The sequence below is a fragment of the Scardinius erythrophthalmus genome (assembly GCF_964197995.2).
Source record: "Scardinius erythrophthalmus genome assembly, chromosome: 4".
Taxonomy (NCBI): Eukaryota; Metazoa; Chordata; class Actinopteri; order Cypriniformes; family Leuciscidae; genus Scardinius; species Scardinius erythrophthalmus.
This window is the reverse complement of record NC_138224.1, coordinates 13,116,639-13,143,326: the sequence shown is the minus strand read 5'-3', so window position 1 is coordinate 13,143,326 and position 26,688 is coordinate 13,116,639. Positions and strand designations below refer to the sequence as shown.

Below are 26,688 nucleotides of genomic sequence, written 5' to 3'. Positions count from 1 at the left end.
CGGTGGAAGGAACCAGGGAGGAGGCGATGACAGGATGACACAGGTGGAAGCCCAGAGCACAGGTGGAAAATAGGCCCACGGCGGAATCGATGGAGGGAGGACCCAGAGTGGAGTTAGCGGCCCGATCCCCAGCAATGAAGCTAAGAGATCTGGAGATCCGGGCGAAGCTGAGGCGATGACAGGACCTGGACGACACCGTAGGATCCACAGGCCTAGGCAGAGCCGCAGCAAGGAGCCAATGAGGTGGAGCCTTGCGACCAAGGAACAAAGTGGATCCGGAGTGAGGGCGGAGCCTGACAGAGCCGTAAAGGTGGAGGGACAATGCACAGCGATAGGCCCAGAAGTCTGCGGTGCAGGCAAAGCGACGTCTGACCAAGGGACAAGGGAGCCCGGTGGAGCCGTGAGGACAACGGTCCCAGGTGGAGGCGAGAAGCCAAGGTGGAGCCGATTGGTCGATGGGCCGAGGTTAAAATTACGGGAACGGCTGCCCGAAGCGAAGCCAGGGAATCAACACTCCAAGGCAGAGCTGGTGTCCAGAAGATCTGAGGTGGAGCCAACTTAGTCTAGTTCCAACAGTGGAGCTGAGGGACTGAAGGGCATCAGTGAAGGTGGGCTGAATGAGCGACTGATATGGGCAGCGGAGGTGGGAGAGGGAGGCAGGGTGGGTGTATTATCTACAGCGATGAAGTCTTGGAGCTGGGCAGGACCAGCATCCTAAGCTCCGGGTCCGTCATGCGCATCAGTACGGTCTCCAGTTCTGCAGTGGGCTCAGGCTCCTTTCTCCTGCCATGGGCGAGTACTCAGGCTCTGCAGTGGTCGACAACGCTTCCATCAGCAGCGGGTATGCGCACTGCAGACAACAGGATCGCCTTTCTCCAGGTTCCTTTTCCCAGGTCTGGTAAGTCTAGGGGACTGTAAAAGTTTGCCACCATCCAATAAAAAGACTTGGTCTCATCATCAAAGTTGGATCTGGCAGCCAGTTGGCTAAAGCGGGCAGAGTATTTAAATATAGAAAGCTTCTTACTGGTGAATTCGATGAGTTTTGAGGGTCTGGTATTCTGTCACATGTTAGTCCGATGATGAAGAAGATTCGGATAGAAGTGTTTATTAACACGAAGTAAACTCATGCAATCCATAATGATGCAAGACAGCGTGAAAGCACAACCAATACCAGACAATGAACAGAATGCAATAAGGAACTTAAATGCACAGAGATAATGAACAGAATACAGACAGGTGTGCTCGTTAAATGAATGTCCATGACGACTGATTAGTGGCGGGAAACTAGAACAAAGGAAACAGGTAACAGAAGAGAAACAAACTAAAAGTCCATAAAAAGAAGCTAAAGCTAAACTGAACATAATTGTGGCACACACATTCTGTCTGGGACGCAGCACACAGACAAGCGAAAATAACTACTTTTAAAACGCATTTTAGCCAATCAAATCAGATGACTGGAAATGTATTCAATGCAGTGTATATCAGCAATCTGCCACCATGCTCTCCTGAACATTAGCAAACTGAAAAAAAGCCTACAACGGTCGACCATTAGTACAAACTAGATGTTGTACTTGATTGCTGTTGTTTGCTTAGGTGAGTGAAGCAGGCGTGTTATCTCTTCAGAAGTAGGTTTAGGTCAAACTGACATTCCGGGTGCAAACATGAGGCATCTAATCAGTCTTGCTCAGGTCAAACTGGCTTCTAATTGACATGCCGTGTGTGTTACGAGAATCTGAGACAGGTTACACTGACAGCTGTCAGTATGGCATGCAGCTCTACTTGTTACCTTAGGATGCAGACATATGTATCTCTGCAGCAGCATTGCTTACCTACATCCCCACTCTATCGCTCACTACACCCTCCCGTCTCTCTGCAATTGGATGCAGTGGGATTTCTTTAGCAGTGAGAGAAGGAAGTTTGACATGCACTCCTTCAAAGTGAGACACTCTATACTAAGCACGAGTTTGGGCCTGAGGGTCTTGTACCCTTGAGCCGGACTTTCAGACTACTTCTGTTTCTGTTCATTCAACTTCGTCGGTTTCTCTTGTAGCCCACCAGAAGCCTATGTGAATTTTTTATTTTTTTTATTTTATGTTTTATTCCATTTGGCATGTCAGTATTTGGTCTGACTGGCCGTTTTCAATCAGGCAAATTGAGACTGAGTCGGACGTTTACAGGCTGCTTTCTTCCCGTCATACGTGATTTATTTTACGAGTCTGACCTGACCCAGTGATCTTTTTTTATGCCCATGAGACAGAGACACTGAACAATCAGAATGTTTGATAGCACTCTTTTATACGCTTTATGAATATTTCATGTATTTTGGCCCTGCATGTGGATTTTGAAGTGAGACAAAGAAAAACTGTGAAAAAGAGAACATCTCTCGTGTTCTCTCTCTCTCTCTCTCTCTCTCTCTCTCTCTCTCTCTCTCTCTCTCTCTCTCTCTCTCTCTCTCTCTCTCTCTCTCTCTCTCTCTCTCTCTCTCTCTCTCTCTCTCTCTCTCTCTCACATGCACATGCTCGGTCCTCTTATTCCTCAGTGCTTGTTTAAAGTCACCTTTTCTAATGTTTTACAGGATGTTCAGTCACAGGTTGACACAGAATATGGTGATCACTCCTGTTTTACAGTACAAATACGGTTATACTTAAACTAGGTAGGGCTGTATGACCAGAATTTCTCTTTTCTTCTGATTAAAATTGTATTATTAATAACTGATTAATTGTTTCAATCTTTAAGATGATTTAAAACATAATTTTATATTATAAAATAAAAATACTTAACAAATATTAAAATAATTTAAAAAAGTATTCAATCCCAAATACTGGCTGTATGTGTGAATAGCCTTTCTGAAACAATACTGTATATGGACAGTTTCCTATGCATGTGTTTGTTTGCTATCTCTCCTGCAGATCTCGCTCTAGTCATCGTGCTATATGCGTCCTGGGTCAGTAAGCGTCTAATCGTGATGCATATTCTCTGGTACAGGGTGTCGTAAATGGGCGGGTGGCCAACATGTGGCGATGGATCCTGTGTCTGACCTGTGTGTTAATACAGGCGACACTTAATGTAGTCCTGCCGTTTGCCTCCATTTCCACCTAATTTGATTTGGCCCTAAATGTCACTTCCATTGCATTGATTAAACCTCAGAGCTGCCACGGATCCAGGAAGGTTAAGGAGACAGGATGGAAGCTGTCACAGGAGCATAGCTGGCCCATCTATAGACATACACATGAACACGAATGTATACGGCTAAGCATTGACCACAGCATACTCCGTACATTATTATTAACTCAGGGCAAATCATAAGTGTTTTGGTCCACTGATGCTGTTTGCAGTGAATACAGCAAAACCTGAAATCAGTCCATTTTTCCGCCCATCCATGCATTGTTCTATTTGTCTGTCTATCTTTTGTTCTGCCTATTCTGGCTATCTATCACTTTATCGTTCTTTCTTTCTGACCTTCTTATATCAACTCATACGGACGCCCACAGAGTCCATGTCCAAATATATGCATAAATGTATCTCTGCTATGGTGACCAGTAGGTTTGCCCAGTAGAAATTTTTGCACAACAAGAACAAAAATTAAATAAACATTGCCTATTAACTATACAGCACCAACATTTAACACATTATCCTTCTATTAATTACATATTGATGACCAGTGTTGCCAAGTTTCACTAGAAAAATAAGCAACCTTATCTGAAAAAAACATACCCAAAATAACCAACCCTTGGTTTTGAGTGGTGGGGCATATGCACATCATGCAGTCCGCATATGTCACTCCTTTGAAAGTGATTTTGTTCCAGTTTATATTATGTTTGAGCAAAAACATTTATTATTTTTAGTCCTTGATCCATTTTTTGTAAAAAATAAATAAATAAAATCCTCTTAATTTTATGGCATGTTATTCAAGGACCAAATGACCATCTCATCACTGTATGGACTGAATTAAAATGGTGATTTTTATTGTCCTCAAAACTCATAAGACATGTAAAGACATTGTTCTGAAATGTTTGCCCAGCCAAATTTCAGTTAGGCATTTCACTTTGTCTGCCGTTGCTCAAGGTTAACCCATGATTAATTTTTAGAGGCAAAAAAACAAAACAATAAAGCAAATCAAACACTGCTGCTTTTCATGCAACATACGTAATTACTCATCATGCTCATTACCGTTTTCAAGCGGGCTGAGCCCATCTTGTTCAGGAGATCTAGGACCGAAAGCATGTAGTAACCATGGGCTGGAGCCAGGTGTGAAAACACCCTTAGATGCTTCTGACACCACAGTGCTCATTCAAACAAACACGGCAGCGATTGCCATGGCATTGACAGAGGCTATGTTCAAAATTGCCTACTATACCCTCATTCACAAATAAGCCAAAATTAGTCCACTAATATAATTTACTTGGAGTAAATAAAAACGAGTGAGTGAATTCGGACACTGAGTGCACCGGAAAGGCTGCCGCTTTTGTGTAGTTTGTACTTGTTGCTTAAAAATCATTTTACACCTAGCAAACTGGCAGCATCAGTTGAAATGAAAAAAATTATCTCGAAACCTGTCATGGATTAGGCTAATATAAACCTTTATTAAACAATTTCATCTAATAATCTATTAAAAAGGAATTTATACCTGTATGACATTACGCTGTACCCACATTGGACCAGCAGTTTGGAAAATGAATGGATGGAAAATTCAGCTGCAGGCGCCATCTTCTGGTCAGATGCGGTAATTCATTCGACGCGACAGTGCATTATGGGTATTCTCTAGCCGTTGAGTGTACATCAGTTTGTATACTAGTTATTGCGGTGCATTGTGGGATTGAATGAGTGCACTCGATAGGTCCTCCATGGTTACCGACATGCTACAAATGGCTGTCCCCACAAACATTGTCCCCTCAACCTATTTAAGGGCATAGGGGGCGATTTCGGACACAGCCAGATAAACAACATCACTCACTAACGATAAAGCAGTCATAGCTTTTGTGCTATGGGTGCCAACCACTAACAAGCCCAAACGAACGCAACCCACGACTGTTGATGACTCATTAATGAGAAATCAATTACTCATTAAGGGTAACCTCATTAAGGGTAACCAGCGCTGTCATCCACATTAGTTTTTGAGTGTGTGTGTGTTGCATTTGTATACTTTTTTATTATCGAGAAGGGACTGTAGCCGGCCTGTATTACATTTCTGACAGATGAAGCTGGTGTGAGCACTTTGGCTGAGCACAACTCTGTTGTTCTTGCTAACCTGTGTGCTGTAGTGACAGAATCGGAGCAGTCTGACTTAGACTCCTGTTTTCCTGGATCACTGAGATTTCTCCTCTAATTTATGATTTGCTGTAATCCTGCCAACGAGTTATAGGAGCAGCAGGTGAATCTGCCCTATATAAGGTGTTAAGTGTGTTTTCATGCTGCTCATGAGCCATACCAGAGCTTTGGATGCAACGCACATACTTGTGCACACATTGTCTTGCATGTTATGCCACTTGTATTGGTTTAACTCTTCCATTTTCTCTCTCTCTCTCTCTCTCTCTCTCTCTCTCTCTCTCTCTCTCTCTCTCTCTCTCTCTCTCTCTCTCTCTCTCTCTCTCTCTCTCTCTCTCTCTCTCTCTCTCTCTCTCTCTCTCTCTCTCTCACCCTCTCTCTCTCTCTCTCTCTCTCTCTCACCCTCACCCACCTGTTTACATTTTTCCTTTCACAAACCAATGCTTCCGTCCCAGTGGTTCAAATAGTCATGTCCACCTAATGCATATGTTTGAAGAAATTTGTCAGTAATTTATGCAGTGAGTTCCAAAGGTTCAAATATTGTATTAAATGGTTTTCTATAATTTTGCCGATTATAAATTGTATTATCTGCATAACTATTTGAGTAGAAAGTTAAATTTATAAAACAAGTCATTTTGTAATCTTAGGAACTCATGTGTTACATACAGTACACACGTCTAGAAATAGTGCAGAATCTGAAATAGCTTACAGTTTTTGTTTAAAAATTTTCAAAATGCTTGTTTAAATGGGAAACCAATTCCAGATTTGACTTTTGGACCACTGTATGAATTAACCAGATCCAAAGAACAACAACTTATCCAAACATTGCAACTGCCATTTCCCCAGTGAATGAGCTTGATGTTTAGTTACTTTGCCCTCTTAACCTGTTAAACAATGGTCATGTTGGTTGGCATTCTGTTTCTCGAGCCGAGTCACGTGATCATACAACACTGTCAATACAACACCTGAAAGTGCTTTCACATCTCCACATAGAGTGAATTCAAGTTGATTGGGACACTTTTTGCCATTGATATGACTGGTGAAAAGTTTCCCAATTAACCTGAATTCACCCCTACATACATACAGTACTTGCAAAACATCAATGTTAATGTCAAGGCTTAAAGCAGTCTGAAAACTTAAAGAAAGAAATCTAGTCGTATTTGCACTGTGTGGTATCTTGCATATATATAAAAAAGAAAAAGGGAAGTTTCTCAGAAGTGTAAATACGCTGTAGCTAAAAGTGAGTGTTTCAGGAGCTTCAGGACTGACTGTGACAGTTGTGAACTTTTGAACAGTGTTTAAAGCTGTTTTTAAAGTGTGGACCCCCCCGCCCGAGGCTAGCGTATTTTTTTTTCATAGGGCTGCTCTATTATGGCAAAAATCCTAATCATGTTTATTTTGGTCAATACTGAAATCACGATTATTTAACACGATAGTTGGTGGGTGATATGCTCAGTCTTATTTCATGATATAAATCTTTTTAAATGTCAGTTTAAATTTCACAATTATCGACACTTCAGCAAAACCGAATGTACAGTAAGTAAAAAATCCTCAAAGCAAGACAAGTAAACAGTCAACAATAACATAAGAACAAAGAAATTAAAGAGGCTATATGCGATTTTCTGAAATTTAAACTCGCGACTGACACCTGTGGCCAAAAAACAGAACTGCTCTTCCTTTCTGCTCGCTCTCGCAGCGTGCGCTCGTACGTGCACACTTCACAAGTCATCTGCTGCAAAGAGGTCAACATTATGTTTACAGAGGTAAGAACAGTCAAATACATATATTGTTTGAGAAACTAAGTTTGTTTGTGACTAGCGGTGGTGGCAGAGTGATCTGAAACGTTTAACATGAACGCGCTTGACGTCACATCCGCAGACAGCGCGGGAAAAATCCGACCCGACAGAAAATAGGAAAAATAGGATACAGGCTTATAGGTGCACCCACTGTGAGCAGACAAGGTGTCAGTATGCTCATCAGGAGATGTTTGAGTCATAAATGGTAAAATAAAAAGGCTATTGTTACGTTTATTTTGGGGAAAAAAGTTGCATATAGCCCCTTTAACAAACAAAACCGGCAAAAAAATACAACAGAAGAAAAATACAAATTAAATAAACAGTGCTTTGTTTTTCAGGAAGATGTACTAACAGTGGTATTCAGATATACAAATATCCTACAACAGTAATAGCCTACAACATAAATTTAATCAAGTAATCAAATATAAAATAACACTGCTGTATACATTAAATAGGCTATAGACTAATCCTTATTTAACAAAAAGTTACAAAAGTTATTAATTCAAGAGCAGTGAGTGATTTCAACTGTCTTTTCTTGTTTGATTAACATTAATGACTGTAGCGGTCATGTGGCTGCTGTCACTTTAAGAGCTGCACAGACCCAATAAGCGTTTACAGAAAAGCGATGGCATTTTCATCTGACTATAAATGCTTTGGTGGACACGCGGCCTAAGGTTGGGGAAGTGGCCTTGTTTGATTTCTACAGATTAGAGAAAAACAGACCGTACAGGCCATCGGATGTTTAAAAATGAAAAATTTAAAATATGTAATTTCAAACTCCATAGCAAACAATATTAGATGTTCATGCAACTTTGTTTCCATACAACAAACGCATGTAGTAACCATGGGCTATACCTTGTAAACCTTTATGCTTGCTTGAACAAAATTTGAGAGCTATTTGCAATACAGTAGAATATGACCTACTTTCATGGTGCTTTTTTGACCTTTATGGAGCTTGACAGCCTCTGGACATTGATTTTATTGAATTGAAAAGAGCAGCGTAAACATTCCGCTAAATACGTTCTTTTGAGTTGCATAAGTACAGTAAGTCATACAGGTTCGGAAGAACAATGCTACATTTTTTGCTGAACTTTTGCTTTTACTTGCATTCAAGTCTGTGGCTAGACAGACACGTACGCACGCAGACTTTTTGCTCACCATCATCTCCTCAGCATAAGGTCTCATTGTCGTCACAATGCTAATGTTACAAAAGGCTAGTTCACAGGACAAAGGCGGAGTTGTGCCTTTAACGGTGCAGAGTTAAATATTTCATCCGCCCTGCTTGGCTGTCGGAGCCAATTGCCTGCGCCACTAAAGAGGCAAAGTAACACAAGCTGACAGCAACAGTCAGTGTAATGTGCTTTAGAAAGACGAGCAACAGCCTTAACATAAACACTGTCTCTGGTGCAGTCAGAAGACCTCCACATTAGTGTTTCTGTTCCCCTGGAACGTAAACACAGGGCCCGATGTCTAACCTGCCTCACAAGCAGACCTCTACACCCTCGGGATCACAGAAACCCTTTCCGACAAATCAGTGGGTTTGAATGAAGTCTTATGCTCTGACTCATATTTTTTTTGGTTGGACAGTATATTGTGAACAAATAGTCGAGTGTGTAAAGAATCATTTCATCGGGCGAACTGAACAAATACTCTCTTCACTGAACATCAGTGTTTTAAGTCAGAATGGGAATCAGAGAATCATTGAATGAGATCTTGTTTTTCAGCAAATGAAACATGAATGAGAATCTGCACAGCAAATGAATGAAAGTGAAGAATGTTGTTAACCAAATTGAGGAAAGCTGTTTATTTGCTATCATATGAGCGGAGTTATTTTAGTATTATTTTTATATTATTATAGTATTTAATAATATTATATTTATTTTTATATTTTCAGTTCATTTTAGTTTGTTTTAGTCATTTTTTTGTGTGCTTTTGTCTTTTATTTCCGTTTTTTTGTATTTAGCTATAATTTCAGTTTTTGTTTTAGTAATTTTAGTACTTCAACTTTAAAATTATTTAAGTTTGTTGCCAAGGTAATATTACAAATTTAAGTTTTTCATCTAATATTTGTTTTATTTCAGTTAGTAACATTTCTCAAGTCTCTTATTAGGTCTGCAGACATGCAAAATGTAATTAAAGGTACAGTAGGTGATCTGGGAAATGCTAACTTTAGCCTTCTAGCATTGAAAGCATACGATCCCATCCTCCCTGCAAATCACCGTCCAAAACACATGAACGCGCACGGACCTGAACAGAAGCGAAACGACCAGAGACAACGTTATTGGATTACATCATGTGTCATTCACCAGTGAGAGAACTTTACAGTACAGTGAGGGGAGAAACAGAAGTGCTTGCTTGCATACATTAGTATGTGATTGTGAAATGACTCCAGTTAACAAGTTGACCAGCTTTATTCATATGCGATTACAGGACATAGCAGCAGTCGACACAGTCGAATCTCACTGAATTATCTGCATATAGGGCAAAGTCAGCGGTACATAGACCTGTACTGTCAAACCTGAAATGTAGATATTTGCCACTTGTCTGTTTGCCTGCCATTCTCGCTCTGTCTGCACAGCGTACGTGAAACACGCTTATGATGTGCGCAAACACACGTTGACTGACGGGGAACACATGGTGTCATTTTATTCGAATGCAATGATTGAACGAACATTTTATGGTCCTACGCCTTTCACAGATGATATATATTTATTAAAATACATTTAGACTGCTTAACATAGTGGTTGCTATCAGAATATGAGGTGAATTTCAATCAGCATGACAAACATTTTCTGTAGAGAATCACCTATTGCACCTCTAAGGGATAACAAGACTTGCTTCGTGAACGGCGCTATTGAACACTCAAAAAATCTGCACTCAAAAAAATATTTAAGCCTGAATTTAAGATTTCTTGATTCAAATTGCATGAATTCCCATTCATTTGGATTACACAGGCTTAATAAACAAACTAATAAACTTAATGTGATGCATATTTTTCAGTAGTACATAAATGAAAATGGTACAAAACGGGTAGGATTTCTGCACTCAAAAAACTTCAAAAAGCATTTATTCAAATTGCTTAGAATCAGCATAAATCTGTTGATTATGAAACAAATACATTTATTCAGTTAAAAGTATGAATGCTTAAGATATGGCTATAGCTGTGGAACATGCAGTACACTCAGTAAGTTAATGAATGAGTCTAGCTAATTGAATTTGGTAATGATAAATATACGAAATTGGTTATTGTGTATTTAAAACATTCAGTTTATTTGTACTATTAGAAATCTTACTTGTTTCATTTATGTATGTGTGACACATGTATGGCTGCAATTTTATATGCAATTTTAATATACATTTAGGCCTAAATATTGTATGACCACGTTAAGCAAATGATTCAGTGAAAGGTTTGTTTGTGGCCTACAGAAATGAATCAGTGAAAGAATATGAGTGGATCTTTTTTGTGAACAGAATCAATAGATTCAAGTCACTGGGATAATTCCACACAGACAAACTCCACGCGCTCCCAATGATGGTGTCGTGGTGAGTTGATGGAAAAGAAAATGTAAAGAGTGAAAAGGATGAGATGAATAGGAGGAAAGTGAAAAATATAGGGGAGAGGAAAGAAAGAAAGAGAGAGAGCGAGAGAAGGAAAACGAGCAGATTTCTTCCCCTCCCATCCTTTCGTTTGGTTCTCAGTGTGTGTAAATGGCCAGGGGGGAAATTGAGGGGGTAGAAACGCTCCTCTCTTGTTAAACTGCTGGCAGATGACAGAAAAATTAGAGGCATTTTGCTCTTGACAGGTTGTTGTGTTTCTTTTCTGCTTCAAATGGTTTGTGTCAGTTTGTTTTCAGTCAAGCTGTCTCTCCCTCACAATGCACGCAGTGTACAGGTTTTGTTCCATTGGGGAAAAGGATCTGATATATCTAATGCCTTTCAGTTTGAAAAGAACAGTGGAGGGAAACACACTCACTGCTGTGTCTGCTAATTACAGTGGCAGACTTTGATTACTTGTTTGAAAACACTTTTCAAACATGCGTAATGATAACAATTAGTTACCGCTACATTTTCTCAGCATGCTCAGAATCTCTCTCTCTCTCTCTGTCTTGACAGCATATCTTTCTTCCAGAGTTTGTGCAATGTGGAATGAACATTTGTCTGGATTCGGTCACACATGTCGATGTTAGCACAGTCTGCTGTGCAAACGACTGTGTTTAAAGGTACAGTTCACTCAAAAAATTATAATCTGTCATTTACTTACACGCATGATGTCCCACATGTGACTTTCTTCCATCAAACACAAAAAGAGAATGTTTGAAGAACATTTTATGCTACTCTTTTCCTGACAATGAAATGAAAGTGGATGGTGACTAGAATTGTCGAGCATCAAAAATGACACCATAAATGTGTCATAAAGTCCAGACTTTTGAACCAAATTCCAAATCATCTGAAGCTGTATGATAGCTTTATGTGAGGAGCAAACAAAAATCTTTATTATTCACTAAAAACTGTATAAAAAAATGTATGTAAAACTTATGTCTTGTGTCCCACAGAAGAAAGCAAGTCATACGGGTTTTGTATAACACATGGGCAGGGTAAATGGTGACCAAAATTCACTAGCTCTTTAATGCCTATCGGGAAAAATCTGGAAATGAGCTTCTGCACAAAACGGATGTCTAAGATTACATTTTAGTCTTTTTCCTTTTGTTTTTCCAACCTGTTCCTGTTTAGTTTATGAATAAGGAACTAAGGTGATACAGAATGAATGGCTTTTTACCGTGATATAGAAAACACAATCAGGATGTACGGTTTCCTCTGTAAGTGAATCAGGGATTTAGTCCCGGAGCCTCTCTCTCAAACCGTGAAATCTGACAGATATGATGGAAAGCTAACTTCGTGTGACAGGAAACTTTCCATTTGTGCCGGATAGGCCTTCTTCTTGATTTGATTATTTCTGCCTGGCTTGTGCATTCCCTCACTCATCTAGGAATGGGGTTTGACAAGAGGCAGGAGGTTTTTATTTGATTACTTATGCTTTGTATGTTTTTCTGCTGAGGTGGGTGGGATTTAAAGAGGCGTGGCAGACTTTTCCTGAGTAAAGGAACGTCTTAGACTTTGTATTGTGTATTTTTGGGTCCTCTTAACATTGACATTTACATACATGGTCTTATACCAGTTAGTCAACATTCCGAGAAGTAACGTTCTTGTTTTACATTCAAGCCAATTCCTGCCTTAAAAAAAAAGATTTTAAAGTCCAACTGAAAATCAAAATTGACTCTATTTACTTTTTTGTTAGCACATATTACTAGTCTTGTGGTGAAAAATTAATCCGTGCAAGTTAATACACGAAAAACATTGTTTGCCGTCGTAATCTTTAATCAAAGTCTGAAAAGTTACTTCCGGTCTGGAATGGCTGATGATGTAGGTTTGACGGCTTGGGTTGGGAAACGCTTAACCACTCCCCTCAAACCGTTAGTCTGCTATGAGCGAGAAATGGAGAGGAGGAACTCTAGAGTAAAACCCTGCCCTCTGTTCAATATTCCGTTTCACTGGGAAATACGTCACAACACTGGAGAAAAGTCGTTTGCAACTTCCGGTTCACGCGGACTTTTCCCAGAAATGATGCGTTCAATTGATCAAAAGTAACAGTAAAGACATTTAAAATGTTAAAGACTTCAATTCTATTTATCAAAGAATCTTGAATTATACTTTTTTTTTTAAGTATCACAGTTTACTCAAACAAACAAACAAACAAACAAACAAACAAACAAACAAACAAACAAAAAAAGCAGCATGACTGTTTTCAAAATTGATAATAAGAAATCAGCATATTAGAATGATTTCTGAAGGATCATGTGACACTGAAGACTGGAGTAATGCTGCTGAAAAGTCAGCTTTGCCATCGTGGGAATAAACAAAACGTTTAAATATATTATGATAGTAAACGGATATTTTAATCTGTAATATTTCACAATATCACTGTTTTTCAATATCACTGATCAAGTAAATACAGCTTTAGTGAGCATAAGAGACTTCTTTGAAAAACATCAAATCTTACCAGCCCCAAACTGAACGGTTGTGTATCTTTAAAATGTTTTATTTTTAAATTATGAAAGACTGTTTAAGCAAAACCAATTGACACTCCTACATTTTTGCCTGTAATTCCGTTTATCAGAATTGTTAAAATGAAGCCGTCTTATGAAACTGGCTCATGTTTACGTGCACAAACTCCGTCTTTGCATTCTTTTACTTTTAGCTTTCAGCTTAATGCCATAATTGATTTACAGATGGACTTTCCCCCTTTTGAAACGGCCAAGCTTTGTGTTGCACATCAGGACGTTGTGAATGTGGGGACCGAATTGACTGCGGAGCTGAACTCTGGAGACTTACACTTGTTCTTGTAATGTCACAAACGGACACGTTTAGCCTGTGACAGTCGAGATAAGCCTCTGGCATTTGAAAAATGGCCCTCTAACCTGAGGAACTGATCTCACAAGGGCCTATACTCACTTTCCCTGCCTGAGATTTTTCACACTATCTTCAGACACATACTGGAGAAAATAGCCCAGATGTGCCAGAACCGCCACCACATTAACAGTGCAACACTGTGCAAGCTGTGGGTCACAGCCTCTCATACACGCACATCTAAAAGCAGTGTGTCAATAGCAGCAACTGTCATCAGACTTCCCATTTTATGGGTCAGTGTTGTTGTTGTCATCCTCCCAATGTCAATGAAGACAAAGAGGCTAAACCGACGCCAGCTGTTCCTAATACCACTGTGTGCTTTCTCTCTCACACACTCATCTACATGTGTTACACCTGGATTAGCTCTCTGTTCCCCAGGATCAAATGCACACCATCTATCCCTTTACGTGATTATTTTCTCTTTCTTTCCCTCTCTCTCTCTCTTTCATTATCTAATATGGAGCGTAATCCTCTTGTGGAATTAATCTGCTTTAACGAGTGTTTGTTACCATGCTGAGATGGAATTAAAATGAGTCTTAGGGAGAGGAGGGGTCGGTGGGATTCGGCACCGCTGAAATGTTTGTTCTTGTCCAACCTACCTTATTCTCCAGTGGTTAAACACGAGAGACACCTGCACAAAGCATAGATCCAATAAAGGAGAGACAGATATTCAACATGGAGAGTTTAGGGAGTTTTTGGGGTAGTGTCGTGCCCTTGTGTTAAGAGACTCTCTCCAGGTTTCTCCAGTGGGATTGACCCTCTAATAAATGTACTATAAGCAGGCCCACACATAATTTGTGATACAATCTATATAGCCGTATAAACTAATTTATGATTTATTTGAGCATAGTTAAATCCATTCTGCAAAAAAAAAAATAAGATTCTATCTTTGCCTGCCTGTAATTATTCCAAAAATTACACGACTGTTCAAAAGTCTGTGAGTATTTTTTAAAATGCATCTATTATGCTCAGACTGCATTTATTTGATCAAATAGTAATATTGTGAAATATTTTTACAATTTAAAATGGCTGTTTTCTATTTAAATATATGTTAAATTGTGATTTTATTCCTGTGTTTTTCCTGTGTAATTCCAGTCTTCAGTGTCACATGATCCTCTAGAAATCATTCTATTATGCTGATTTGCTGCCCAAGAAACATTTCTTATTAGCAATGTTGAAAACTGTTGTGCTGCTTAATTTATGTTTATGTGGAAATTCTTGTGATACATACTGAGTCTTGATTCTTTGATGGATCGAAAGTTCAAAAGACCAGCATTTATTTTAAATACATATTTGTAACATTATTATGCCTTTGCTGTCTGTTTTTTTTAAACAAATTAATGCATCTTTGCTGAATAAAAGTATTTATTTATTTATTTTTCTTAAACAACTTCCTTACCCCAAACTTTTGAAAGGAGTGTACATCAAACTGTATTTTGTTTAATCTATACAATAATACCTGAGCATAAATAATAAATAAATGAAAAATCAGTCTCATTCTCGCTGGCCTACTGCTCATAAAACTAAGTAATGATAATTTCTCGTACTTGATTGGCTGTGTTATGAGTTGATTTGAATTGGTCTAAGTAGCATTTTGGACTCTTTGAGGGTCACATACCTTTAAAAGAAAAGAAATCCATAAACCAGACCAAGTGCATGAAAACCTCTTGCTTTCATTCTCCTCCACATTGCGAGTCAGTTACCTGAATCTATTGACGTCACCACGTCTTTCAAAAAGAGAAATATTCACCTCAAAAGGTTTTGATTTCAGCCACAAAGAGGAGGCACTGGTATTGATCAGAGTCTCTGTCTGTCTGTTCTTTTCTCTACCAGGGACCATAGAGCCGCAGCCTCTATAGAGGGACTCAGACAGGGTGGGAGGAGATCCCAGCAGGTAAAAGGACCCACCGCAGGTCATGACCACGAACAACATATCAGCTGGCTATTTCTGAGGAGGCCATTGTGCCTGATTTCTGTCAAGGCGCCACAGTAAAACTCAAACATACATACACACACACACACACACACTTGTGCCCTCCACACCTTTTTGTAGGTCTTGCTTGACGTTGTTTAAGGTCAAAGTCTTACAGTCGCCTCTTGTTTTCTTTCACACAAGTGCACATACATTCATACATAGAGTGGTGGGGACTTTACATTGACTTTTATTGTGGTTATACTAGACTTTCTATCCCCTATTAACCCTTATTCAAACCTCTTTGAATTATACAGGGCCTAAAACCTGCCAGTGGTCGGTAACTTAAGAAAATGTACAGGCCTTGAAACTGTTTTTGCAAAAACTGACAGTTGTTTTCAGGTTCAGAAATGTAATTATGTTTTGACGTAATTTTGTGAATTTGTCCGCTCAAGTGCAAGAAGATTTGAAAGAGCTCAGTTTAGTATTCATGCGCTGTCTGAGACAAGGCTGTTTGGGCACGTGGTTCGAATGTTTGTGCACACAAAACCTTCCACACAGCGTGCGAGGAACAAAATAAGTAACTTTCGCATCTTCTTGCACTTGAATATCAAAAATTGTCAAGGCGTAATCTTTCACGACAATGCAGAGCTGGCCCGTCAACTGTTCTGAGCGTCATTCACGTTTGTTCACGTTTTGTTGATGCATTGATAGAATTCATAAAAATGTTACCAGCCAACTGGTGAGTGACACCGTTTCATATACTGGCCAATGCTGATTTTTACTCTAATTTGGCGCTTGGCGAGTGCTATTTTTTTTTTTAAGGCCCTGTCATATATAAAATATAATTCTTTTGGACATTTTGACAGTTTTTATGACCCTGGATAAAGGTCACTTAAGCACACAGACCTCTTATTCCCTGCATGTGTGTTTGTGTATGGGGCAGAGATGTACTTTCGTCCTCTGGTTTTGTAAGGTCAGGAATGTCTAATTTCTTTATGTCGATTCAAATTATATTTAGCTTTTTTTATTCCTTAGAGAGAGTCATTTGGAACCTTTTATCTCGTTATGACATCAATAACAACATCTGCTACTTAAATTCAGCACAATAAGCAGCATTGTAAAGCTTCCTGAACAACTCTGAACACCACATTCCAGTCATGTTTGTGTTTGCCATCACTGTTTTCACAAGTTTCTGATCTTTATTTGACTCTCTGTGTGGGTTTACATCTCTTAGCTTGGCTTATACTGTAGGGACAAAATTGCTAAATAAAATGAAATGAAATGAAATAAATGCTGCATTGGTGAGCATAAGAGACTTCAAAAATAAAATTAAAATAAGGCTACGTTCACAGTCAGTACAAATTCGATTTTTGTGCATATCGATTCAAATTCCATCAGATTTAGCAAGTATGAACGAATTTATGGGAATCCGTTTCAGTCTGATTGCTCTGATCGGACTTTGCGTGGTTTATGTGACTTTCTCACGCCACGTAAAACTTAAACGTCAGACGTTGTTATAGGAAACATGCTGAAAGTTCATGCGGAAAATATGTTGCGGTTGTTGTTGTTGTTTTTGGTGTATATCTACAGTACCAACTCAACATCATTGCAATAGAAACTAATGCAGATATTCCAGAAAACGAAAGTGCAGCACGGACACACAAATCGGATCTGGAGCTAGACTTCAACTAAGAGACTTCAAAGACATGAAACCATTTTTTCGACCCTAAACCTTTGAACGGTGGTGTATATTATTAAGCATATGGTATGTCCTTATTTAAAATTGCTACATGTATGTCAGAGTGTCTATGCATTTGACTGAGACTGTGGGTAAAAAAAAAAAAAAGCATCCTGAATCCTGACTACAGTTCACAGCGTTAAACGGCTGTCAACCCACGGAAATGCCTAAACATGAGCACTGTATTCACATACACCATCACACAGGCAGGAGAGTGAAAAAAAAACATGAGTGAGAAGAACCTATATTTTTTTTTTTTGTTACAGAAAAGGAAGAATGCAGATAATGAGAAGATAAAGGAACAGAGAAAGGAAGGAGAAGTAGTGGTGAGGAGGAGCCAAGAGTGAGAAAATGAAGTTAGAAAAGAAGAGAAATAGCAGGCAAGGAGGTGAGACTGATAGAGAGAAAATATATACAGTAAGAGGAGAAACTATTTCAACAGAAAGGAAGTGAAATGTATACAGAATAAAGACCGAAAGATGAATTCTGACATGAGGATGATCTTGTCTTCGATTTAATTGAGCTTGTTACACAGACACTATTTTTAAGTGTTGGAGTTCTTTCACCCTGTGATTGAGCCTCATGGCATCTAAAACGACAGCTCTCATCCGTGTTAAGACTGGGTGTTGTTTGTCTCACACCAGTTGTGCTACTGCTACTGTACCTTTTAAAGTCTGATGAAAATCTGGCAATTTTAGATTTAGAGGTATCTGACCCATCTAGATTATTGTACACTCCACACTTTTTTCTTTTTTTTTTACCTTTTTGTGAATAGTTCTTAAAATAAAAATAAAAATTCTTTTTAAGTTTTAAGAACATTTTAATAATCTAAGAAACCTTTTCCACTATAGAGAACCATTTGTCCTATGAAAAAGGTTCCATTGATGTTAATGGTTATTTTATGGAACCATCAATGCCAATAAAGAACCTTTATTTTTAAGATAACCTTCATTTTAAACTCAGACCAGTAAGCAACCACACAGAATACCAAATAATTCACTGCAGTGAAGTTTGCATGGTCAAATAAAAAAATCTAGAAGAATCAGTTGATCTTTAAGGAGGAGAAATCGTGGTCTGGCGTGGTTTGTGTCCTTGGCCTGCTGGTTCACCAGGGTCAAGTTGCGAATGATGGGAGCACAAACACAGCAACAGGAAGTCAACAAGTGTGTGGCAAGTGTTTTGTAAGATTTTGTGTGCGCGTGTGTGTGTGTGTGTGTGTGTGTGTGTGTGTGTGTGTGTGTGTGTGTGTTTGTAAATGTGAGTGTGGAAAGAATGTTTCATTATTAATTAATGCTAAGATCAATTATAATCACAGTGTATCATTAGTGGTCCATCCATAAAACATGGCCTATAATCTTACCAGGAGATTAAATAGTAGAGGTAAATAGTGCAAATTTATATTACTGATATTTTTATATGTGTGTAATGCAGTGTGTCATGCAGGGACTTTTGGGAATATCTTTTTACTGTTTTTTTATTATATGGTAATTCATAGTTTTTGTTTGCAAAAAACATAAATTTGACCGTTTTTATTTTATTTTTTTATTTTACTGTAAAATTAAATATAATGCGGTGTTACACAATTGACAGTTTTTCACCGTATAACTTGGTTAACAAAAACAGGTTTTTACTGTAGCATTTTTTACACAACGGCTACTTTTGTACACTTATTCAAATTTTTGACACTTACATTTCTAAACATCCAGAAATGGCTAAACGCCACAAAAAGACACATTGTCCACCAAGTTGTACCTTAGAATGTTCCTACCAGTTTTAAAACCTCTATAGTGAAAACATCCTGAAAATATTTCTAGCTGAAAACAACTTTAACTTTAGGCACCTACACACTTAAAGAGTGTCAGTTTTAGTGTGAAGATGCATCGGTGATAACCAACCACAGCTGTGTCTGAGATAGGCAGGTTCTGATCAAACTGACTAATACCCCTTCCCTCTCCTACTCAAGACTAAACATCATCACCATGCAGGAAGGAATGGCCTGTTGCTAAATTACATGATCCGTCGTTTACATCCCAGCAGATAAATATTTACCCCTCCGTTGTGGCCCGCCTTGTGATTAGCCACCTCCCCTCACACAGTACCGGGACCACCTCGATGAACAATGGCTCTTTCATGGGCCGTGTCATTCCTCCTTTCCCTCCTATGAACCCCGGAGAGTGGGACAGGAAGTCGCCCTCGCGGCCTAAAAGACTCTAGGGGAAGGGGGTGGAGGTACTCAGGTAACTGAACCCTGAAGGTCTGGGGCACTCCAGACGTCTAGCTTTTGGTTGCCATTGTGTTTGTTTGTTGGCATGAATCTGGCTCCTGGTTTGTAATGGCGAATTTTCGAAATCCAATTATTTCCTAATGGTTAAATTCCTGCGCTACATGTACAATTATTATTTTTTTCGTAGTTGAATATCCTGTTTTCCTCAGAAATGCATCGGATTACAGAACTAAAATGGGTTTGGAAAAGTGTTTCATTTTGACTTTAACATTATCCAATAGTCTGTGTGGCCTACTGTAGGTGAAAAAGAATGTTGTTTCAGAGTGAGAGGATGTGACATCTAAAGATAAAAGAACAATACATTTTAGTTTTCTTCAGAATAACATGCATTGATTAATTGTGCACAATAAGACCAGTAATGTGCGTTAAAACAGTAAATAGGGTCAATTTTCATTTCATGTTGCCTTTAAGCCTGAAGAACCAGAGCAGGTTGGAGCCAGCGGAGGGACAGATGTCGGCAAATCCGCCCATCTTGATTCCAGCGAGTTTCATTACCAGATGTTTCAGGGCTATTATTGCATTAGAGCTGAAATGAATAGGCAGATGTGTGTGTGCATTATTAGCGGAGCTGAATTGTGCTGGTCTTATGATCACAGTGATTATAGAGAGTCGAAGAGGGGCACAACTGCAGGCTGGCGGCTGGTAATCCTCTTCTTTCCCTAAATAAGCCCCTCTGTCATCCGCTATGTCTGATACAAATGCTTTCACAATCCCCCATTCTACCCTTTAACACTCTCTCTCTCACTCTCTCACTCTCTCTCTCTCTCTCTCTCTCTCTCTCTCTCTCTCTCTCTCTCTCTCTCTCTCTCTCTCTCTCTCTCTCTCTCTCTCTCTCTCTCTCTCTCTCTCTCTCTCTCTCTCTCTCTCTCTCTCTCTCTCTATGAGTATGAGGTTAGCTGGTCACTTTATTAAAGCCATTGTGTTTATCTGATCCTATTAAACACTAGAGTGGCAGAGGAACAGAGGAGCTGCGCTTTCTGTCCATCTTGTCCCTCATCTCTGTCTGCGTGTGACAATAATGACATTGCGATGTCGTGAAAAATCCTGTTCAAGAAATCAGATCTGTTTGTGTAGCCGTGTCTGTGCGTGCACGTTACCGCTCACACTGACATAGAGATCTCTGTGACACCAAGGTAAAAAAAAAAACGGAACAGACAGCTTCCAGGTGTTTCTGATGATGAAACAGGTGTGTGTGCGTGTGCGTGCGCCCGTGTATTTTAAAATTCAATCTCTCCGTCAAACACACACATGCGTGCATCCGGCATATCCCTGGCTGCCTCAGTCATCAAATTCATCATTATTTAAAAAGCAAAACCACTAAATGCCCCTCTATACCCTTAATCACAATGCGACTGCTAATTCAATAATACCCCCGTAGCTGTCTGGTGATGCCCGCATTGTTTTGGCTCTGCCCAGGTGATGGTGGCTCATTCAGGGAGCCTGGCGTTGTCTCAGGGGCACGGTGCCCTGTTACGGGTGCCCATTGTGCATCTATTGTGCGCCTATTGTGGCAACCCTGAGAGAGCTGGAGGAAAACAAAAGCACCAGCTCTGCAGAGTGCCCGTGCTGATTTCGCATGCACCTGGCATCGCCACAGACACAGGACATTATTAATTGCTAATACATATTTATGTGGCACAAATTTGCCATTTGTTTATGCTTAAAATTATCAATAGACACAGGGCGCTTAGCCAGAGAAAGTGGTGACCTTTTTAAACCGGAGTGAATGGAGCCCAGTTTGCTGGTTAAGACTTTGTGCAATTTGTCTTGTGTACGTTTGCTTTGTGTGAATCACGAGTGTGTGTAATAGAGAGCATCTTGTGTGCACACGCTTGATGTTGTTTGTGTGTCTAAGTGCAGTTTATATGACAGCTAGATAAAGGCAGAGTGACTGGGAAGAGGTGTAACATGACTAGCAGAACGTTGAAAATTAAAGTATTGGTATTACTGTGTTGTTTTTGGATATGTGGATTGGTAAATTCTTTGTAGAGTGCCATGTAAAAACCCTGAAATATGGTATATGGTATTGAACCAATTCAATCAGTTCCAAGTATTTGGCTATTTGACAACTCTAAATATAAATTATTATGCATACAGTTTTTCTGTATAAAATGTTATTAATTGAGATATGACTGAATATATGTTGTTTAAATGAATAAATGTTTTTTTAAGTGTTTAATGAATTAGTATTATACATAAAATAGTAAATCACATAAAACATGTCTTGTTTTATCAAAGTACCAAGTTATTACTTACCATTACTGTACCATCATAGGCCAAAAAAAGGTCTGTTGTCGATAGTGTAGTGATTTATGAAGTAAAGCTTACACCGAAGTCACTTGTAAACCAAGCAGCTTTCTTTTGGTCAATGCGGCAAATCAGCGTGACCAATTGGAACCTGTTGCAAAATCTTCATGGGGAAATCTTTTGTACTCACTTGACATTCCTGATCATGTGGATCCCTTTTAATTTGACTTGATTTCATCAGTGAAAATTCAAAAATTTGCCACCATAATGGTAAGGTGTTTTGGGTGGATGTCAAGTCTGATCAAAAGTAATAGCACACCTGTCCTCAAAAAACAATTTGAGGTATCATTCTTGCCATAGCATGAAAAAAAAAAAAAAAAACGGCTTTGTATGATCAATTGTATTGGCAAAGCTCACCTTAGCAAACAACATTATTTAATACAAATATTCAATCTGAATGACACACATTGTGTGTCAGGTTAAAAGTCCTGTGTTTGTGTGATTGCTACTAGTTGAGAGGCTCATAAGCATCACCTAGCTTTACTTGACCCAGTGGCAACGCACACACACACACACTCAATAAGGAATACATTACTCCCATTTCAAGTGACTCTTCCCCTTTCTCAGCAAACACATTTACTTTCTATTAAAGCCTGATCTGCAGCCAAGTAGCCGCCAGAGTTTATTACCATAAAGATTAGAACAGAGCTCTTTAACACACAGGTGAACGCATGCACATGCTTTCAACCCCCCAAACACATACGTGTGTTTGTGTGTGTGCTCAGACTGTAGACTTCCCTTTCCAACCTGTTGAAAGGGTCTCTTGTCAATCTGTTTGCTGCACAGCTGTTTAATATTTTAAAAAACAAAAAAAAAATAAAGGGGTAGTTCACCTAAAAATGAAAATTCTCATCATTTTCTGATGTTTTTTTTTATATAATTTTTTTATTTTACTTGTGTGACTGACTTTCTTCCGTAGAACACAAAAGAAGATTGTATGAAGAATGTTCATGCTGCTTTCCATACAAAGTTAGTGAATGGAAAATAGAGGCTGTTAAGCTCCTAAAAGGAAGAAAAAACACCATAAAACATTGTAAAAGTTGTCAATATGATTATTTTATTGTATTTAAAGTAGTATAAAGTAATGTGATACTTTTGTGTGCAGAATAACAGACATTTAAGACATTATTTTGTGAAAATTCTGCTTGACATCTGTGGTCACCATCCACTTTCATTGTATGGAAAAGAGCAGCTTGGACATTCTTAAAATGTTCTCCTTTTGTGTTTCACTTAAGAAAAAGACATTGGATTTAACTGTTACCTTGATGCCTTCCTCCTTTTCTCTTTCTTAATTCACCTCTCTCCTTGGCTCTGTTTCTCATCCCCAGGGTTCAGTTGCTCACCAATGGGTTTGTGGTCTGAAGACGAGCAGCACTCATCTCTTTCACATCCTTTGTAGGTCAGTTCCTATTTTTACTCTTTTTCTTCCCCCGTTTTTGTGCAAGGACACCCCATTGTTGTCAGCCGAAACAAGCAAAGTCTGTTGTATTGGTAAACAAATCAATTACTGCTTCACAATGGCTGCGATGTGCTTATCAAAGACTCATTATCGCTCTGTGCCGTATTGTTGTCATCATGACACCTCTAATCATGGTTATCATGGGCTAGTTGTTTCCATGGCTACACTATAACATTCAGCCAATGAAACGCCCCATTCCAGCCTTGCAGAAAAGCCATCAGCCAATTGTAGCACCTTAAGAAAGAACTAAGTGCCCAGTTTGGACCTTCACATTTGGGATAGAGAGCAAAAGGCCATGTATATGCTGGACAGTAATGCATCACTGGTTGGCAAAATTATTTGGACAATCAGGTTAAACTGTTGGCGTCCATTTTTTTTAGTTTACAGCTGCAAGTCAAAATTGCTCATTTATCGCAGCTATGTGAGTGACTTGTTTTCTATTTACATGCGATTTTCTCTTTCAAAATATGGCCGTTTTTTTGTATGTTCCCAAAGAGAAAAAAGTGAGCTGGTTGACGTTTTTCAGTGGGAGGAGGTGGAGTGATGATACCGAGAGCAGGGTCACAGTTATCAGAACAAACGGAGAGCAAGAGAAGCAGAAAGACTGAAAGAATGAGATAGAGAAAGAGAGGACAGGGCCACAGGGAGGGGGCACAGGGCCAGCTGGAGGGCCAGGCTATGTGCTTTGTGTATTTGCAGCAACAATACAGGGCAGCTGAGAGTTGCCCCATGACCGTTTCTCTGAGGGCAGCCTGTACCCTGTCCACACACACACACACACACACACACACACACACACACACACACACACACACACACACGGGTCACTGCAGAGCTACTCAGCTGCTGATGCAGTCAACTGGAAACAGCCACACTCCTAAAATCAGATTGTTTTTTTTTTCTTTCCTGTCAAATACACTCAAGTGCATGCTTCACAGACCTTCATATTAAATGACATATGGGTTTGCTGTTGACACTGTCCAGGAAAGATAGCCAAGCTTGAGGCTCAGAGAATGTGTGTGAGCCTTTAAAGGGGGTCATATCATAAATTATATTATCTTTTTATTATTATTATTCTTTCTTTTCTCTTTACTTCTTATGCTTAAAGTTTTTGTTGCTTCGAAAACAGTCATAATTTTTACGTTATAGTTTTACATTACTTTTTCACCCTCCTTCTGACCTTTACAATTAAGTGTTCTGTGTTTTGCTGCTAGACTCCTATATAAATAGCTGAATAATAGTGCTTGACAGATGTAAACTGCTGGAACTCTACAGCGCCTCTAAAGGGACATGGTGGTGGGACAAATATGAGATGGGAGAAAAAATATATATAATCAAAAACTTTTGCGTTTACCGAGAAATTTTACATTCACTCGCAAAACATCCCTGAGAAATTTAGCATTCTCTCAATTTAGCATTTAGCATTCTCTCTAGTAATAATAGCTATAATTATTATTATTGTTATTGTTATTATTATTGTTAGTAGTTATAATAGTAGTATCTCTATATAATAATAATAATAATAATAATGTATGTTTTCGATATATATTTCCTTAAAATGCTCACTCAGTCTGGATGCTCTTAAATCCGCAGTAAGGATGCTTTCCTGTCACATATTACATATGCACACTTCAATAAGCCAACAGAACGCAGGTTAATATGTTTACATGCCAGAAGAAATCAGGCTAAGGGGCAAAAATCTAGCTGTGACGTTCGGTTTATGCTTATTCCGATAAAGGAAAACTGGCTAACATGTTTACATGGCCTTATGCATTGTCAGCTTATTAAGCACAATCAGGTTTAGAACTTGCATGTAAACGCACTCACTGAGATCTGTCAGAAGGATGTGCAGAGTTGTAGGTGCTACACACATCCAGGAACAGCTCAAGGTTTGGTGCATTTTTTCACTGTCATTAATTCTTGTTTTTAGGAATAATAGTTTTTTTTATTACTTCCTCATGGAAATGTGTGCAGCCATGTTAATACTATGTTAATAATAGCAATCAGACATCAGAAATCCAAGAATTTCTGAACAAGCCACTTTTTTGCAGCTATAAAAGGATTTTCTGAGTTTGAGTTCTGAAAGTTACAGTACATGATACATTTCTTAAAGAAATTTGAATTCTCATGATCATGATCGGACGTTTGTGCATTGAACAACGTCCTGGCTGGGCTGAAAGGTCGCCAGCCTCTTCATAAAGGTTTGTGTTTCTGTGACTATAGTTTCCTTTGTGCAGAACAAACAGTGAAATATTGTTGTTCAAATGTGTTCAAGCATTTGGATCACAAGCTGTGTGTGGGGCACGGACAAGTATGCTTGTGTGACCTCTGACCTGTCTTCCTCTCAGTACACATCTAAAGGAAGTTCCGCCTGCAGTTAGCCCACACAGACAGGAAATCATGTAGTGCAGAGGGAAGTTGTAGGGCTCTAAAGTTGTTTTAGATGTTGTGACCTCTTTGACCTCCACTCATGATGCAACGTCCTCTTTCCTTTATTGGAAAACACAGCTGAAAGCATGTGTGTGTTTATCCGTAAAGTGAAAGTCGCTGTCTGAAGAATGCACCGTATGCATCCGTTTGTGTACGTGTGTATCCCATTAACTCTTACAAGACACCTGCATGCACTCCAAACACCGGGACTCCTTGGTTTCCCTGCAGGCAGATCGCTACAGGGACCCTTGTCTTGCTCTGTAAACAAATACAGGCATGATAGAGGACGTGGCTGAACCCGTGTTTGAGCTGAGAAGTACAACTGTGTGTTAGTGTGTACAGCACGTCAGGCCTCTGGTGCTCTCTAACAAAGCACCTGTTTACTCTGCCGTAGTCTCCAATGTAAATACATACCTAGAAATGGAAGCAAATTGTGCTTGGCATTATAAAGAGCACATGAGGAACGGAGCTGGGGTTTTGACCATGGCCTTCTCTAACTGGAGAGATGATGCTGGATATTATTGGATATTATGACTGCTACTTTTTCTGGTCATCTAGAAAAGTGTTTAACCTATGTAAGTGATTCAAAATACAGCATCAGTTGATGCAGATCACAAAAGCTAGCTTTTCTGTACTGCAAAATTCATAGAAATGTCCTATACTGTCCAGTTGTGTCCCACTCACTTTAGTGTCTGTCTGCCTCTGGGATGATATTTGGTTTCTTTCTTTTTCTTTTTCTTTTTCTTTTTTTCTTTTTTTATAAATAAATTAATACTTTTATTCAGCAAGAATGCATTACGTTGATCAAAAAATTTGACCGTTTTTCAACATTCATTCAGGAAATGTTTCCTGAACACCAAATAATCATATCAGAATGATTTCTGAAGAATCATGTGACACTGAAGACTGGAGTAATGATGCTGAAAATTCAGCTTTGCCATCATCGATTACATTTTAAATCTATTAAAATAGAAAAGTGTTATTTTAAATTGTAATATTTAACAATAATACTGTTTTACTGTATTTTGA

General features: G+C 39.0%; 1 protein-coding gene across 3 annotated transcripts in view; it reads left to right on the top strand.

Annotated features, from left to right (window-relative positions):
- The window catches only part of sox5 (SRY-box transcription factor 5), a 207,527-nt gene that overhangs the window by 20,636 nt on the left and 160,203 nt on the right, over positions 1-26,688 (top strand). For 2 of the 3 annotated variants that reach the window (XM_081363074.1, XM_081363072.1), the window contains exons 2-3: positions 15,360-15,420; positions 23,099-23,169. The gene's annotated coding sequence lies outside the window, so the exon portion shown is untranslated. The remainder of the gene's footprint in view (positions 1-15,359; positions 15,421-23,098; positions 23,170-26,688) is intronic. The other variant, XM_081363073.1, reaches the window with a different exon arrangement.